This window comes from Zingiber officinale, chromosome 10B (assembly GCF_018446385.1).
Source record: "Zingiber officinale cultivar Zhangliang chromosome 10B, Zo_v1.1, whole genome shotgun sequence".
In the NCBI taxonomy this organism is placed as follows: domain Eukaryota; kingdom Viridiplantae; phylum Streptophyta; class Magnoliopsida; order Zingiberales; family Zingiberaceae; genus Zingiber; species Zingiber officinale.
Window position 1 is genome coordinate 70534964 of NC_056005.1, and position 18548 is coordinate 70553511.

Here is an 18548-nt window from a genome sequence, read left to right on the forward strand (position 1 = left end):
CATTTATGCCTTTATCAAATTATGGTTTACTTAACTTTGAATTTTGTTGTCATAATAAAAAAAGGGGAGATTGTTGGTGCGGGAAGCATCCGACGATCGAACCTGAGTTTTGATAATGACAAAGGGTTCAAAGTTAAGGTTATTTGTGATCTAACGAGTTTTAAATGAGATTGCAGGAATGTAACGACCCGACCCCCTGGCCCCTTGGGCGACCCAATTGGCAGCCCATTTGGCGGCCCAACTGGCAGCCCATTTGGCGGCCCAACTGGCAGCCCATTTGGATCTTGAGGAAGGAAAAAAATCACTGGCCAGGGGTGGGAAGAACTTGTGAGTAACGGCACACGCTCAAGGGACTGCCAAGGGGCTGCCAAATGAGTCGCCAGTTGTGCCGCCCAAGGGGCCGGGGGGCCAGGTCGTTACAATAAAAAGGTGTCTCACTTAGATACCAGGATTCATAAACTCTAGTACTTAGCCTGGAGGTCTAGAGTTCGAATATTGAGGAAGGAAAAAAATCCACTAGCCAGGGGTGGGAAGACCTAGTGAGTAACAGCACGGCCGAGGGTCGTCGGTCGACGACATAAGGGGTCGCCAGTTGGGCCGCCCAAGGGGCCAAGGGGTCGGGTCGTTACAATAAAAGGCGCCTTTTTATTGTAATGACCCGACCCCTCAGCCCCTTGGCCAACCCAACTGGCGACCCCTTGGCGGTCCCTTGGGCGGCCCAACTAGAGGCCCATCTGGCGACCCCTTATGTCGTCGACCGATGACCCTCGGCCGTGCCATTACTCACTAGGTATTCCGACCCTTGGCCAGTGGATTTTTGCCTTCCCCAGGATTCGAACTTTAGACCTCCAGGCTAAGTACTAGAGTTTATGAATCCTGGTAGCCAAGTGAGTGTCACTCACTTGGCTACCAAGATTCATAAACTCTAGTACTTAGCCTGGAGGTCTAAAGTTCGAATCCTAGGGAAGGCAAAAATCCACTGGCCAAGGGTGGAAAGACCTAGTGAGTAACGACACGGCCGAGGGTTGTCGGTCGACGACATAAGTGGTCGCCAGATGGGCCGCCAGTTGGGCCACCCAAGGAACCGCCAAATGGGCCGCCAGTTGGGTCGCCCAAGGGGTCGAGGGGCCGGGTCATTACAAGGAAAGTTCTAAGTGTACTTAGAAAAAAGTCCTAACTGCGGTTAGGCAGGTGGAAAATCCTAGAGGGTGATAACCCTAGGTGAGGAGAAGTCCTAACTGATCAAATTAGGCAGGTGGAAAATCCTAGGGGGAGGTAACCCTAGGTCGTAGGGGGTGGTAACTCTAGGTGAAAAGTCTTGGTGGGTCGAAGGCTTCGGGCAAAATCCCTAGAGTTGGGAACTCTAGGTTGAAATCCTGGTGTCGCGAATGGGGTGGAAGACTGGACGGATCGTGGAGCGAATGTCCAGTAAAAAGTCCTGGAAATTCGAACATTGAGCAAAAGTCCAATTGGTCTGGAGGATCAATCTGGCAAACAAGTAAACTCTCTTGAGTGGAGTAGGTGAGGATGCATTCCCCGGTGAGGGAATAGTAGGCGTCAGTTCGACCTAGGGTTTCCAGAGGTGAAATCCGAAGTCAGAACCGGATAGTCTGGAGACTGTCAAAATATGTTTCTATTTATCTTATTTTGTTGTACTAACTTTGTTTTACAGGGTATACCTTGTTTGTAGACTAACATGCCTTGCAGGACGGAAATTGCACAAGAAAAGCTTCGGATGAACAGTCCCAAGGCACCCTCCATGGAGCTTGGAGGCGCCTCGGGTGACTTGGTCGAGAACCCCGCAGCAAGGCGCAAAGGCGCCCTCTATGGAGATTGGAGGTGCCCTGGACGCTACTTGGAGGGTGCCCTTCATGGAGCTTAGAGGCGCCTTGGATGCTGCTTGGAGGGCGCCCTCCATGGAGCTTGGAGGCGCCCTCAGGCAGATAAGCAGCGAAGATGAGGAGCTTATTAACGCTGCGATTTCTGTGGGATTAGAGGCCCCCTCCATGCAGTTGGAGGTGCCCTCAACAGGCTATTTCAGTCTGGTTCGAGCAGCAACTTATGTAACACTTGAAATCATGATCCTTCTTCCATGTGCTGCACAAATAACTATCTGACAAAGCTGTAACTCGACTCCGACGACCAGAAGCCTCAAGTTTACTGATCTTAGTTGTTGGTATATTTTACTGCACTTTAATTAACTGTACTTAAAGTTGTAATATTTCAAATTGATTGTGATTGCCCAAAGTAAATATTCAACGAGTGTGAGTCTTGGAGTAAGAGTCACTACAAGCTTTAAACCAAGTAAAATTCTTGATATTCGTGTATTGTTTTATTTTTCCGCTGCGTGTTTTACTCTAACGAACAAATTAGCCACGAGCACTATTCACCCCCCTCTAGCGCTTTCGATCCTACATAAACCTCTGATTAATTTTTTTGTTTCATAAAAGCTATCAATCATTATGTTATCAGCAGGGAGCAATTCTGTCATCAATTGACAGATGTCTTCGTAATATCTTTCAGAAAATGATATTCTTCTTTCATATTCAATAACCTTGCAGTAGCTGATAGTTGAGAATGACCAGAAAGAATGTCTTCCCACACTTCTCTTTCACTAGCCTTTAACATTTCATATAGTTGCTGATATTCATGTATGGGTATTTCATCTATATTAGAATAATCAATTGCATTCATCGCATCATGAACCATTGATTGCATTGAATATCAATATTATTTGATGCTTCAGAAGTGATAACAGTTTTCCCAGAAGACGAGCCACCAGAAGGCCCAATTGGTTCATATAAATAAGGCTCTCTGTGACAGTACCAATTGTAGTATTTTGACACAAAATCATTTCTACATATATGCATTTTTACAATATCCTTATCACGGAAAGCTCTATTTTGATATTTTTTTATGATTGCATGAACATTGTTACTCAACATTATTCATACATTCTGGATGACTTTTAGTAAAGGTCACAAACTGTTCAACTTCAACAATAAAATCATCTCTAATAATTCCATTTTCTAATCGATTACACATCCAATCTTTGTTCATATACATTGTTACCTAAGGCAAATAAATGATAAACTTAGAATATCATGGTATAATTATAAACTTAGAATATAATGGTATTGCTTAGAGAATCATTGTAAACTTAGACTTTCTAATAAACACATGTTGTTTCTTAGAGCTACATATAATGAAACTAACTATAATAAACAAAAGATAATGCAAGTAAAACAAATCTAATGTATAGAACAACGGACCTGCAAACCTCACACAGAAATGGTTTGACTAAGGTGTTGCTAGAATTCTCATTCTATGCATAATAACACTCATTTGAGTTGATCTAAACATGTTTTTAAGTGTGCCAAAGTAACAAAAGATTACCATTTCAACTAGAAATCAAAATTCTTAACTGAACAATATAGTTTTCTCCATTCATGACCACGAGATATCATCACACAATATTCGATATGAAAGTATTTCCCATTAGGAGTGAGAGCAACAAGGTTAAACCACTAAGTAACTGTTGATACATGGAAGCTCATCTATGATTTGGAAGAACTCTCCTTTTCCATATTTAAGTTCATTAGTCATACATGAAACGAGTCTCCTAAACCGCATAGCAATAAGTCTCCCTTTTATTATTTTTTTAACAAAAAATCTAGAAAGCTAACTCAGACCTTATAGAATCTTTTGTTAAGAATTATTTTATCTTTGATACTTGCAATTCATGTTTCTTTTGTTGTGATGTTCCTTTATGAATGATGATCAAAACTAATCTGTATGATCAACGTTTGTTGAAACTGTCTAATTCATGATGGAATGCAGAGATGGATATATCCAGAGGAGACTTGAGTAAGCGCCTGCGGCGGGCAGCTTGCGATGCCTTCAGCGGCCGGCCTGCCACGAGCAGGCGCATGTGGTGGCCAACATACCACGAGCAGGGGCCTGCAGCGGCTGACCTGCCACGAGCAGGCGCCTGCGGCGGCTAGTCTGCCGCAAGCAAACGCCTGTGGCAGTTGGCCTTCCGCGATCAAGCGCCTGAGCGCTTGCGACGGCCGACCTGTCGCGAGAAGCCGCCTAGGGCGGGCTAACCGACCGTGAGCAGGCCCTGCGGCGGTCGTCGTGCGGGTGAAACGGAAGAGACGAGGGATGAGAGAAGCATACTTGAGTCGCCGATTACCAATCGCCGAGAACAGAAGAGGACACGAGGCTGTTGGACGCAGAGCTGCTGGACGCGGAGAGGAGAGGATCACCGAGAGAAAGTTGAAAGTTTGCGCGAAGAGGAATGAGAGTCGTGCGCCCTAATTCTAATCAAGGTTATCGACGGAATTATAATTCCATCGTTAATTCCTGACGGAATTAAAATTTCGTCCGTATATACCGACAAAAATATAATTCCGTCGGTAGCTACCGATGAAAATTCTGTTGGTAAGCTATTTAGCCCAAACCCATTTACCGTGAATCTATAAACCAAAGGCATTTACCAACGGAATAACTATTCCATCGGTAATTATCGACGGAATCCTTATTCCGTCGGTAAACTCCTAAACCCGTTAACTCAGAACTTCTAAACCCGTTTACCAAAGTGTCGATTTGCCGACTAAATAACCATTTCCATTGATATTCGCCGACAGAATTTGTATCAGTCGGAGTTTACCGACTGATATTTAATTTTCGTCAAGAATTCCTGATGGAAATTGTTATTCTGTCGATAATTACCGACTGATACAAATTCCGTGGGAGAATACCGAAAAAATTGAAATCTGTCGATAATTACTGACTGAATTTTATTCCGTCGGGGGTTCCATTGTTATTTGCAATATTTTTTATAATGATTGTTGAATAAGGATTTTCTAGTAGTGCCAGTATATTAGAATTCTTTATCAACCGACTATTTAATTAGGTAAATTGCTTTTCCCCCCTCTCATCTGACACCGCACCCCCTCTCCCATCCTCTCTCTCCCTGTCAAATGACAGTTTTACCCTTTCTTTTTTCTTTATTTTTTAAAATTTTATTTAATTTTATTTTTTAATTAATTTTATTTATTATTTTTTCATAATACTTATATATTTTTAAATTTTATTGAATTTTTATTTGGTTTTATTTTTTAATTAATTTTGTTTATTATTTTGTAATTTTCTTTAATTTTTATTTAATTTTATTTTTTAATAAATTTAGTTTATTATTTTTTAATTAATTTAGTTTATTATTTTTTGTCATCAATACTTATATATTTTTAAATTTTATTTAAATTTTATTTAGTTTTATTTTTTAATTAATTTTGATTATTATTTTTAAAATTTTATTTAATTTTATTTTTTAATCAATTTTATTTATTATTTTTTATATATTTTTTTTCAAAATACCCTCTCCTTTAAATTACGCATCTTCAACTCTTAACATATGTCAGAACCTTCATTCCCTTTAAATTACCGTACTTTCAACCCTTTAAATTATTTCACTTTCAACTCTTGACATATGTCAAAACTTTTCACTCTCTTTAAATTACCCACCCTCTAATCTTTGACATATGTCAAAATATCTCTCTCCCTTTAAATTACCCCTCCAACGCTCACATGTCAGAACTTTCTCTCTTCTTAAATTACCCATCCTTCGAGCTTCAAGTGTTGATAACTCTTAAAATCTATAACTAAAAAAAACAAAAATTATAAATATATAATAATAAATTATTAAAAAAAATAAAATTGATAAAAATTTTAAAAACAGATTAAAAACAAAAAATAAACAAAACTTAAAAAAAAAAACAGGAAACAAATAAAGAACAAAACTAAAAAAAAATAAAACAAATAAATGAAAAGGGTAGAAACGGAAGAAAATTAGAATAAGAAGTGGGGCCGGAAGGAGGGGCATGTCAGAGGGGTGCGAAAAGTAGCCCTCTTTAATTAGTTAGTGTAAATTGACCCCCGGTCAAGATGGACCAAGTTTGGATTGATTTTCAATGTTATTGATCAAGATGCTCTCACTTAAATCATTCAGAGTATAATCTATCTCTAAAAGTACATTATAATCACATTGATTATGATAACCATGTCAACCAACAAACATCTCAAATTAGGAATATGAATTCAGACCATCGACTAACATTGACCTTCTCCTTTGGAATGACAAATTTGCATGTGTCATTGCATGATCAGACCACTCTTTAATTTGTTGTTGAGCATTAAGCAGGGCGTCTCAATTATTCTAGAGGTCCTAGGTTGAAAAAATAAATTAAAGTCTTAATATTTTTTTTAAAAAATAAATATTAAAAATATTATTAGAGATATTTAATTTTATTAGTAAAATTTGAAAGGATAATTTTATACATTACTAATGATTATTTATACAATCACCAACTAAGTCACATAGTAATAATTTTATCTTGTATCAAATCTCACTTTTTTATTAGTAAAATTTATAAAAAATAAAAAATATTTTATGTTAACTAATTTGACAACAATTAATAAATTATTATAATACTATTACTATACATTTTTATTGTTATTTTTTTAAAAAAAATTATCAATTAATTTTAACTTCGATGAAGATAAACCTTTACGCAATTGTAAAAATTATTATTGTGTGACTTAGATATAATAAGTTTGAGTAATAGTCTAGTAGATATAGGCACTACATTTAATAGACCTTTCCTTAGGATCCCACATTGGCAGAACCTTCGTGAATCAAGCTGTCTTTTATTAATTTTAATTTAGTTAAATCATTAATTAAATTTATTTAGTCAAAAATATTTAGTTAGTAAATATCGATGACAAATTATTAAAAAAAAGGTGTGCATAATAACTCGTGAGCAAGAACACAATAATAATGGTAAAAAAATGATAATAAAGGAACAAAGAGAAAAAAAAATAAAATTTAGAGAGAAATAATAGTACAACGTTAAATATACTTTTGAAAGACTTTCAAAAGTATTTTTATAAAAAAATATTAATTAACTATACATTTTTAATTTATTAACAAGGCTTAATTTTAATTATTAAATTAATTTTTTATCAGTAAAAAATTAAAAAGTATGAGTCAAATTTTAATAAAAAAATAAAAATAAATTACCAACCAAATCTAATTTTAATATTAAAAAATTAAAATTATCAATCAAATCTAATGCGAGTAAAAAAATAAAAATGATCAAATTTAACTTTAATCTATAAAAAATAAAAAAATTATTGGTCAAATCTAAAACTTAAAAATGATTGACCAAATATAATTTAACTAGTAAAAAATTAAAATTATCGATAAAAATAAATCTGGACTAAAATTTATTTTAAGTATAATTATATATATATATATAATTTTTTTTTAAACCAAACACTATAACTTAATTAGAAAGCCTAAACCCTATAGATAAAATCTAAAAAAAAAAAATAGCTTTAACACTATATCCAAAGCCTGAACCCTATAAATAAAATCGTAAAGAAAATTTTTAATTATTTTTTAATTTAAAAATAAAAAAACGTTGATATTGTGCGCGACGCGCACAGTCGCGCACAATATCAACATTATATATATATATATATATATATATATATATATATGATGGACTCCAATATAATAGAGATTCTAGGCATAGACTTTAATGGCCTTCATGTTGAATGGATAATATAGAGTTGCTACCATGTATAGTTGTTACAAATGGAAATCTGAGGTATCAAAGGGTTTTTATGGAAGCCACCACTTTTGGAGTAACGGGTTTTGACGCCTTGCTAGATGCCGATAGACACTTGTATTGAATAGAAAATGTTTCATTCAAAATTAAAGATTTTGATCATTTAGGTATATTGTTACTATGTTTGAGAGCGTACAGAGTTGTACATATTTGATTCAAGCTCTCAACATATGTTGCATATAGCAAACAAGAGGATGAAATATAATTAAGAGTTAATTATCATAATGAATAGAGAATTTAATTGAAATAAATTAAGTGTTAATCATTCAATAATTTAAAGTGAGTAGTTATAATTTTAAGAGTTACTTTTCATAATTAAAGATTGAGTAATCAAAATGAAAATTATAAATTTTAGTTTAAGATAAATGAGATAAATTTAATTTTATAAGAATCATGAAATATAATTTCTTCTAGTTTTTATTTCTATAAAGTTTGATCTAGTACCATAGGAAAATCATGCATAAAAATAAGTTTCTTTGCCAAGCCAATGTGCCCCCCTCCACTGTGATGATTCCAACAAGACTATCAAATTCTCTTTAGCACTTCAATCCTTCAAGGTTTCATCTCTAACATTTTAATTCACTTTCGTCACATTATTTGCAATGATATATGTCCTTTCCATCTCAAATATTTTGGCATAATTCTTAAAGAGGGGAAGGGGGGAGGGGCTTCTCATACAGAATAAGAATCGAGAAGGTCGAATTGTTGAAGTAATCTGAGTGTCTTAAGTTTTGATATTTGGACAAAGATTTAAGTTAAATTTATTGTTGTATTCAATATGCATTGTAAGTATACAGGTTGTAGGTACAACAAGGAGAGTCCAAGTGTGATTTTAGCAAAAGAAGAAGGTCCAAGGGTGAGTCTTGGCGGTGTAGGTTCAAACATGTAATCTTAGCAACGTAAGTCCAAGTATGACTTGGCAATGGATGAAATCTCGAAGATGCGACCTCTTGGCAAAGGAAGACCCAACGACAAGTACAAGGCCGAAGGAAGCTCCAGAAGGTAAGACGTGAAGGATGAGGAGGTATCCGAGGGACACGAGGCTGATGGAGGAGGCTAGAAGGCTAGGTCTAGGTTGTGCGGGCAAGGACGAATGCATGAGAGATTGTACTCAGGATAAAATTCTATGTTTAGAGTTTTACTGTAACAATTACTATATCAATACTGTAGCAGTCGACTGGTGTTTTCATCAGTCGACTGCTAGCGAATAGAATGTCATGTTCGCTCAACCATGTGGAGCAGTTGACTGATACTTTTACCAGTCGACAGGTATCAAGCCGTTGGTCTGTAACGGTCGAATTCCACTTAGTACCAATCAACTAGTGGTTTTACCAGCCGACTGGTGGAAAAATACACAGCTAGGTGTTTCCTCCCGAGCTCTATTTAATAGAACTCGGGGTGCTTGGCCAAGGTTGATGAAAATAGAAGTGGTTAACCCCTATTAGAGTCTCCAAGGTCTTCTTGAGTGATCAAGAGTTTGTGCTAGTTTGTGGCGAGGTTTCCCCACCCACAAGGAGCTACTCGAGCTAGCTGGAGATTTTCTGGAGAGTCATCCACCGATGGATCGGAATCTTCCATCTTACGGACAACCATGGAGTAGGAGCTTCATCTCCGAACCACGTTAAACAACGTGTTAGGTTTGCCTTCTTTTGTTAATCTTTGTCTTGTATTTTCGCTATACACACTAATTATTATAGGAAACAACGTTTTAGATGAGATACTATTCAAACCCCTCCTAGCAGCGTCAAGGTCCCAATACTAATTGCAAATTTGAAGATAGTCACTAGAAAAGTCGAAGTCATACAAATCGCTTACCGTTAGACCAAACAATTACTTAATTGTTACTTTATTCTTCGATGGCACCTCGATGATGCCACATGACAATGGACTCAAGGACTTCGTAATGGGCATCAATTTTTTGTTTTTATGATACTTTCAAACCATTTATAAGGTCCGACCTATCTTTTGCACTAGTTGGCTGCTTAGTTCTCGAATTTTTTTAATGTAGAAAATGACATCCAATTATAAACAATACAATTGCATAGTGTTTATTGTTCAAAAATTAATCTAGAAAATAAGAAGAGCAACAAAGTTTCAATTTCTTTATGCACACTAAGCTAAAACATAAACAAATAGGAAGTAAAAACATAAAAAGGCATAAACAATAACAATGAAAATGATTGGACTCTTAAAGTTCAATGTTTGGACAATGAGTTGACTTGCAAAAGACAGGAAGAAAACAACTATTCTCTTGAACCAAGAATATTCGATGTTTTGGACCATTAGCTGAAAAATACATCCATCAAGGGAAAAGAATAAATATGTCAAAAACTAGAACAAAGGACCACTTCATTGATATTGGCCTATTTATGTGGATGCTTCAATATATTCAAAATCATTTGGAATAAACACAAAATAATAAGAATAGGGGTTTTCTAATTGAAAGTTGAACATAATGTTATAATAAAAAGATGAATTCTTGGAGAGTGATATAGACAAAAAGACTAACATGGTAGGCAGACAATATTATAAGTATATAACAAAGATTAAGTTCTTCTGTAATTAGATAAATAGATTAATAAAACTATAGAAATAGAACATTAATATTAGTGTGTAAAACTTTTAATTAGATGGGCAATCTTTGAGTTCCCAAGGATAGCCAATAGCAAACGCGTAAAAAGAACTTGTTGGGACTTTAACTCTCTTCTCTTAATATATTAGTCTTCTTAATCCTCCAAGTGTAAGAAGTTAAGATAAGCGAGATGCCAAATATATAATTAAAATGACTAGATCCCACTAGGGTTTTTAGTTGAAAGTAAAAAACTTCACACTGCAAATAGACTCTTGACATAAAGCTAAAATATATGGTTAAAATGACTAGATTCAAACTTTAGGATAAGATGAGCTAGATGGATTGATACTGGCCAGACATTTGTTTTTTTTTTCAATCTAAATAAAAGGTTGACTGGCCTATAAAGATAAAACTTTGCTACCTAACTCTTTGTTGTAGATAGGTTAATTCAAACATATGTAGGTTGACCTAAATACTCTTTCATTAGTAGGAAAGTCGAGTAAAACAAGAGTAGGCTGATGTAAATTACATTATGTTCACTTTGGAAGAAGGTAGGTTAACCAAGATAGCGAATAGCTAGGTTGACTCGACTGCATCCTATAAGCTCATGTATAATTAAGAATGTTAAGATATCGGATGTTGTCATATGAGGTCTTGGAGTCGAAATTCAAAGCATCTGAGTATACCTCCCCCATGTCTTAGCCACCTGTACTAATAGTTAGTAGTTATTCATGATTTATCTTCTCCGTGTTGACCTAGAGATGGATTGACGGGTGCATTAGGGGCGAACGAATCATCTTTTGCCACATGTGTATAATTGAGAATAGATCAATCTAACCTTTTTGATAGATATATCTAGGATAATTAAGTCAACCTAGCTTCCCTTGGGCTTTCCTAGCATATTATTGGGGTAGCTTTCTGAAGAGAATTCAACACCCTAGAAGCAATAACATGTACATTGTCTTTAAATACACTATAGTGTTGTTTATATATAACTTCACCTCAACATGCAAACAATATATGTAGATAATTCTATGAGTCAACTACTTCTTCACATAAAACATAAAATTCATACTCATACTTGATGTGTGTTCTGGTATGCAACAGTCGAATTATTGGTTCGCTATGTCATAAGTCCTTTGGTTGAAAATTTGCAACACAATTTCAAGATTCATCTATTCTATTTCCTTTAGCCAATTTTATATTCCACGAGAATCACTTGTGTATATTGAGTTAGCATTCATGTGTTGGATTTTATTTCTCCATTCGATGGGTTTATATGTTATTTTGTGAAACATGAACTTGTCACTGCAGAGGAACTCAATAAAGTGATCTAATGAATGTATTCATTATGAGTTTGATTTATAGGATATGGATGTTATGTGTGTATAAACTTATTAACCTGCTTTTCTATTATTAATGATGGATTGATAATAAATTTGGATTTTAAAATTATATAAAGGGTTGTGATGCTAGGGTTATGATGATCTTGGCTCTCCTTTTGATTCCATCCAAAAAGGATATAGAATAGCCCTGCCTTAACCACTATGAAAGACCAAGCTCGCTGACTCATTCGCTTCTCGATCATAGGTTGATTTGGCGACTACAAGATCATGACTTCGAACCTCTAATCAGATTTGGATTTATAGTTTTATTTTGCTTTCGCACTTAGCTTTGTTATTATTTAGCAATTTTCTTATATATTGATGATAAAACTTGGGTAGAATTGTTTGAATTCTTTATGATTCATATGCAATAGCGCAATTCATGATTAGAAAAAATTTATACATGTGATATCAAAGCTACTGGTTAGGTTATCGTTGATTTTATAGTGTTAAGATGCAAAATTCTAGATGATTTCTGTTTGATTGCATGTGTTTTGTATTAGATTTTATTTTAACACGCTAAATGATGCAAATTTATTGAGATTGATCTTAGGAAATTTAATGGTGTGTTTGATTTGTGCGTTTTTTATTTTCATTTTCTGAAAACGTGTGTTTTTAAAAAATGATGTTTGATTTATATTTTTCATATCTATTTTTTTAAAAAATATATATCATTTTTTAGAAAAATAGAAAATATCTAATTTCGTTTTCTATTTTCTAGAAAGTACATATTTTTCAAAAAAATAAAAATAAAAAATATGCAAATCAAACCCATCCCTAGATTTTGCATTTTTCATGAAAAATAGCTGTGAAATTCAATAACTGCTATTGTTTTCTCACATAAATGTCATGTTTGATTTGTAAAAATCAAATAGAATTATCATCAGTAGACTAGTGCATATATCATCAATTGACTAATGTACCTAAAATAACAAATAATTTTTTTTGGAATCAACTAAGCACTCAACTGATCTCGATTAGTCGACTGCTCTAAAGCAATAGTCACTCGAGATCAAACATAGAGAGTTTTTTTGGATAGGTTGGTGCACTTGATGGATATCGGTATCAGTTGGCTATTAGACATGGGTCGAAGATATAAAGTTTCCGAATCAACTAGAGCACTCAACTTATTTTCATTAGTTGATTACCATCAAAAATCAATATACTGATAGTGCATAAGTCGAGCACTATAGCTTTTGAATCAATTATTACATTCGACTGATTCCATTAGTCAACTACTATCATGAATGAATCAACTGATCATGCACGGATAGAACATAATAGGTTTTTGAGTCAATCGGTGCATATTCTTAAGCATTTTATCTTATAAATTATTAGGAACCTATATTTTCTTTTTCTATTATTTGAGTATAAATATATCTATAAAGAAATATAATTCTTACTATACAAAACTATCAAAATTTATGAAAACAAAGAAGAATTTATTCAATTTAAAAAAGGTTAACGTCAAATGGGATAGCGATTATCGACTATTTAATCCATTAATTCATGCATAAATATTAGAAGTAATCTTATGTAACATGTTGATTCAAAAAATAATACCAGAAAATAAGAAAATAAATCGCAATGCCAAAAAATATTATTAATCAAAAACTTCTTTTTAACATCAATTAAATAATTGTTTATATATACTAAATAATTGTTTATATATACTCCAAACCCTAATATGTAAAGAAAGAAAGAAAGAAACTAACAAAAACAAAAAAAAACCTCACAATACTAAAATTCTAAAACGGACTCGGAATCAAAAAATACAAAAGATAGACATTAACAAAAATACCTAAAATACCATCAAAATTGAAAATTACAAAAAATAATAATTTACTATAAAATAATAAAAAATTCAATGAATTCTCCTACATAAGTTGCACTAGATTAAAAAAAATTCATCATCGAATTCAAATAGCTTAGGAGGAATATCATCTGATATCAACTCGGCAAAATCTATCGATAACGGTTGGACTTTCACCTCTAAAAACTCATTGTTCGACTATTCTTTGTCAACTAACTTGAGTGAAATATTAAATCATATAGATGGCCCCTATCCACTATTCTATTGGGACAACATTCATCTTCAACAGAACCAAAATGCTCAGTGGGGCAGGTAGGGAGAGCATCAAAACCCTTTATAGTATTAGAGGTAAACCCAAGCATTTCAAGAAAGAGACCTTGTTCATCATAATAACCAGTCTGTGAGGACTCATAGCAGTTTAATATATGTTCAGCAGGAAAAATATTATCAGCATGATGTTGATTCTGAAGGTTTAATTGATCTCCACATCCATAAATACTTCCATTAGCTATGCCTGAATAGTGTGCAAAGTCAGGATTACTTGACTCAAATGGTTTTCTTCTAATACGCTTTCTCTTGGCATAGTATAGGCTTCTCACACTCTTCACTATCTTTTCCTGGATTACAAATCTTTCCCTTTTATGCTACAAGCTCGGTTAACTTTGTTAGGATTATATGTAGCAAGCTCCTCGAAGTAGAACATATGAGTTGAGGCCCCTGATTAAATATTAGGAGAAAAAACGAGAGAATGCCAACGGTCCTGCAATTCTTTAGGGGTAAACCTTTGGGAAAGACACACTGCACCTTTAGCTAATGACTCCAAAGATGCACCTACCATCATCTGTAACAGAGAGATGGTCACGGTCGAGGAAGAACAAATAGAAGCTCCAAGGGCATCTAATGCTCCCTCAGCTTCAACGGTGGGTGAATAAGAAGTACCGAGGTAAGCTAGTCTTGCGAGCAGACTTATAGGTGATGTAGAAGTCAAAATTAAGATAAGGTGACGGTCAAAATTAGGGTGAGATAGCTATCAGAGTCAGAGTACACATAGCTAAACGAGTCACTTACACTGGGACTCATCTCTGCACTACCTATTCTCTGAGCACAAGTCCCTCAGCATACAGTCGATCGATCCCAGAGTTAGTCGGACTTGGGGAACTTATCACTCCACTCAGTGCCAAGATATATAGAATACACCCGTACAACCCTAAACGCTAGTTGAGCATACGGGATCCAGCTTCCAAGGTTATAATATAACTCAATCTACAACCCGTCGGCCTAAAAGTCGGTCGAATTTACTGCGCTCAACCCCCCTCATTCTTCAAGAACAAGTCTCTCCGCATACGGTCAGTCGGCCAAAGAGTCGATCGAACTTAAGGGTCTTGCACTCCATTCCATTCATTGCCAAGATACACCAAATACACTCGGTCGGTTCCATCACCTGTCGAATATATGGGGTCTGGCTCCCTGCTTCTACAATATAATTGTCAGCATATAACCGGTCGTACAAAGGGCTAGTCGGACTTATAGGGCATAGTACCCCATCTCCCAGCATTAAGGCAACTCTCAGCATATAAGCGGTCGGTCAAAGAGTCAGTCGGACTTAAGGGAATTTGTTCCCTACTTCTCTTGCAGTCTCCCAACATACATTCGTTCGGCTGCCAGGTCGTTCGGATTGCCTCCAAGAGATAACATTGTTAGGGAATCATAACAACATATCAGATAATAACAGTTACTTGACAGAGAATATTCCGCCATCAAAGCATATACAAGAAATGGAACCCTCCTCTAAGGATGTTCGTGCAGCTTCCATTGCCTGACATTAGTTACCATATTTTGACACCTGACATTCTCAATCGCCTCATTAATATGAGGGTTACAAAAGATGGTTCATGTGTATGAAATAGAAACTTCCTCGAAGGTGGCTGTACATATTCCATTACTCGAGATATTCTGACATCAGACATTCTCTGATACCTTATGATTATGGGAGTTCTGAGGGTCAATATAAAAGGGGTCCTCTCCATTGGCCAGGTACATTTTTACAACATTAGAAAACACACGCATATATTATTCATCTTCTTCTCCACTTTTCGCTCAGCAACCATACTGACTTAAGCATTAGAGTGTTTGTGCCAAGGACTCCCTCCATAGTTCTCGCTCTAATGCTTCCCTTTGCTCTCTTTGTAGTGTGCGCACGAAGGAGTGCCTCGGAGGAGTGTCAAGTGTCATATCTTCTCCATCCCAGAGTATTCTCCCAATCAATGACAGAGTCATCTGCCCAACGCATCATCTCAATCACTTTTAGATAGGATTAACTAGGAACTCACTCATCCAAGTAGCCACCTGTGATTTGCCTCCTCCGTGTTGGCAAGCGAGCGAATCACCTTTTTGTCACATTCATGTGCTCCTCGAAAAACTCAGATAGCTCAACAAAATTAAGGGAGTGGAAGATTTCGGAGCAGAGGTGTTGTGACTCAAAAAGTGGGTGAAGGGTCGCAAGCGGGCCCATGACATTTGTAGAAATGAGATGGAAGTTCTTGAGGATCAGCAAAGCCATCGAGGTAAGTACTTAGGTTGAGCCGAAGGGCTTTGTCATAGAATGAGCTATGGAATTTATAAAAGAGGGAAGTGGTGGCTCCGAGTAGGCCGTTGACAGAATGATAATCATCAGCAACCATGCCTTTGTGGAGGGAATTGATGAACTCTGGAAGTAGGCCAGGATAGGATTTAGGGAAATCGTCGGCACTGACAATGGTGAGGGCCTTAGAGAGCTGTGGATAGACTCGAGGAGGAGTGTTGACCATCTAGGCGATGAGGTGCACCTTGATCTGCTCCTTCTCTAGGGCAGTGATGAGCTGAATGTTAGAAATGTGAATGGAATAAAGAGGTGGAGACGAAGAAACTCTATCATGCATGAGTTGTTAGTCCCACATTAGAAGTTTCTTGGCTTTGTTGTTGATTTAAATTATGCCACATGCATTGATGTTGTAAACATATGTATGGGGAGAGGCTCTCTCACGCATGGATGCGCAGGGATGGGTGCAAATCTAGGGCCTGAATTGTACTGAACTAAGTTTCACTCATATGTGAGTACGACTTACACATGTCGAATGCCGGACCGGTAGAGGCAAGATTTGTCGAAGTGCATAAACCAACATTTTACCATCGAATCTCTTTTTGTTATCTACTCAAGAGGGTAATGTTACGATTCCGCAAGTGTACGGATTCATCGTCAATAATATAAAAGATTGTCAAACCCACAAGGACTGCTTATAAGCACTAGTGATGACACACTTAGGATTAGCTACACTATCGATGGTTGTAAGTAATCTAAGAAAAGAGATTAGAAAGCGGGGAGTGAGAACTAGCAACGAGAAGAAATCAACCTGGTTAATGAAGAGTTCTAGGAGTTCGATTTCATTGTGGTGGTATTGATGTATCTCATGCTATCCTATACTCATTGTCCATCAGTATTCATTCGTCGGAAGCTAAAGCAACTATCCTTGAGCACCAAACAAAGACAATTCCTATGAAATCCTGTTATGGTTAACCCCTGTCACTAGGGCGTCTCGATAGATCACAAGGACATGACTCTTATTGATGTTATCAAGGATAGAATTAAGAAGCTTAGTTTGGTCTCTTATTTCCTCGTGGAAGAGTCGCCTCTCCTTTCAAGGAAGTACCTTAGATGTCCGTGAACGGGTTACCCCTGTCACTAGGGTCCCTCGGGTGTACGATCTAAGGTATTTCCTCTACGAGGTTGGCAATTCCTACACAATCAATCAACACGATAAAGAGATCGAGTAGTCGAAATAAAGCAAGTGAAATCATCCAATAAAATATAAACGTAACATGAGTCTTACATCAAAACCAATCCACAATTACTCCCTTATCCTAGAACAAGGACTCTACTCCATAGACGTCAGAGAAAAACCCGAAGACATAATGAATCTAAACATACAATCCTCAAAAATAAAGAGAGAGAGGGAGAGAAGAAGTATGCTTATCCAATGACGATGAGTGATCTTCAGATCCAATCCTTTGCTTCTGGAGTTTATGTGGTGATGAAATGTCGCTGGATCGATGTCCTGGATGGCGTGAAACGACACCAGAGCGATTCTCCTCTTGACGGCTTGCCTCCCGTCTCTCCCCCCTCGGAAAAAGGGTTAAAACCCCTTTTATAGGCTAGGGCGTGGCGCGACGACACGGCTGTGCAAGGATGGCATGGCCGTGCCATTTCTTGGCTCTGGATGTGCTGCACGACTGTGCCAATTGGCACGACCGTGTGATGCTGGGACTCGGCTCTGGGGACACGGTCGTGCAGGGTTGCACCGTCATGTGCTGCTTAGTCTCGGTCATGGGTGGCACGACCGTGCAAGTATGCACAGTCATGCTCAGCTCCGCCTCTGGTTTGGTCGCACGGTCGTGCAAGGTTTACACGGTCGTCCACTTCTCCTCTACTGTTTGGCCACATGGACATGCAAGGTTTACACGTCCATGCACTTCTCCTCTACTGTTTGGACACACAACCGTGCAAGGTTTGCACGACCGTGTTTTTTGGCTCGCTCCGGTGTGTCGACAAATGCTATTTTCGCTCCGAAAGTTGTTCTTGTCAACACAAAATTAAACAAAGAGCAGATATCTGTGCAAAAGAGTATATATGATGAAGACATGATAAAAGAGGCGATCATACAAATAATATGTATGTATAAAGCAAGCGAATGTGCGTAAAAGCATGCATAAACTATCATAATATTTACGCACATCACACCCCCAGACTTGAACATTTGCTTGTCCTCAAGCAAAACACTACAAACTATGTTCATGAGCGGCTGGTAGTGTTTCATAATCCCTAATGCATTCGCCTAACTCTATCAACTAATTTCAATGATAAGCATGATTATGGAGTTACCTAAGTATGGCCTAAGTATAAGTTCTTTGTGCTTGGTGCAATAAGTAACTCAAACTCTTCAAGTTTCAATTCTTCATCTTAGTTAAGTCGTCATACAATTGAGTTCCTAATGTTCTCGGTGATAAGCATTTACCTACCACCCACTTGGTTCATTTTTCATAAGTTA